Source organism: Diachasma alloeum, unplaced genomic scaffold, assembly GCF_001412515.2.
Source record: "Diachasma alloeum isolate Michigan unplaced genomic scaffold, Dall2.0 Dall_scaffold_00805, whole genome shotgun sequence".
Taxonomy (NCBI): domain Eukaryota; kingdom Metazoa; phylum Arthropoda; class Insecta; order Hymenoptera; family Braconidae; genus Diachasma; species Diachasma alloeum.
The window spans coordinates 8,714-9,021 of record NW_021680935.1 but is presented as its reverse complement, the minus strand read 5'-3'; positions in this window follow the sequence as shown (position 1 = coordinate 9,021).

The following is a 308-nucleotide window of genomic DNA, read 5'->3' as shown; positions in this document are numbered from 1 at the left end:
GAGTCCGGAGTAGTCCAATGAACGAAGGTCTAACATACGAATGTTTGCTAATCAGGCTCCATTTTTGAAACAATTTGTGATTTGGGCGTATGAAACTAATAGCGGATATTTAAGGTTCCCCCAGTTTGGGTGGGGGTTGAAAAAGCCAAAAAACTACCCCTGAAAACCGTTTTTTCGAAATAACTCGTGAATAACGCACTGTACGTCCAAAAATGTCACATACAAAGTTGTAGAGCTCAAAATTCTACACAAAAAATGTTTGGGGCACTTTACCCCTATTCCCAACCGTTCATCCCCCAGAGCCGCGT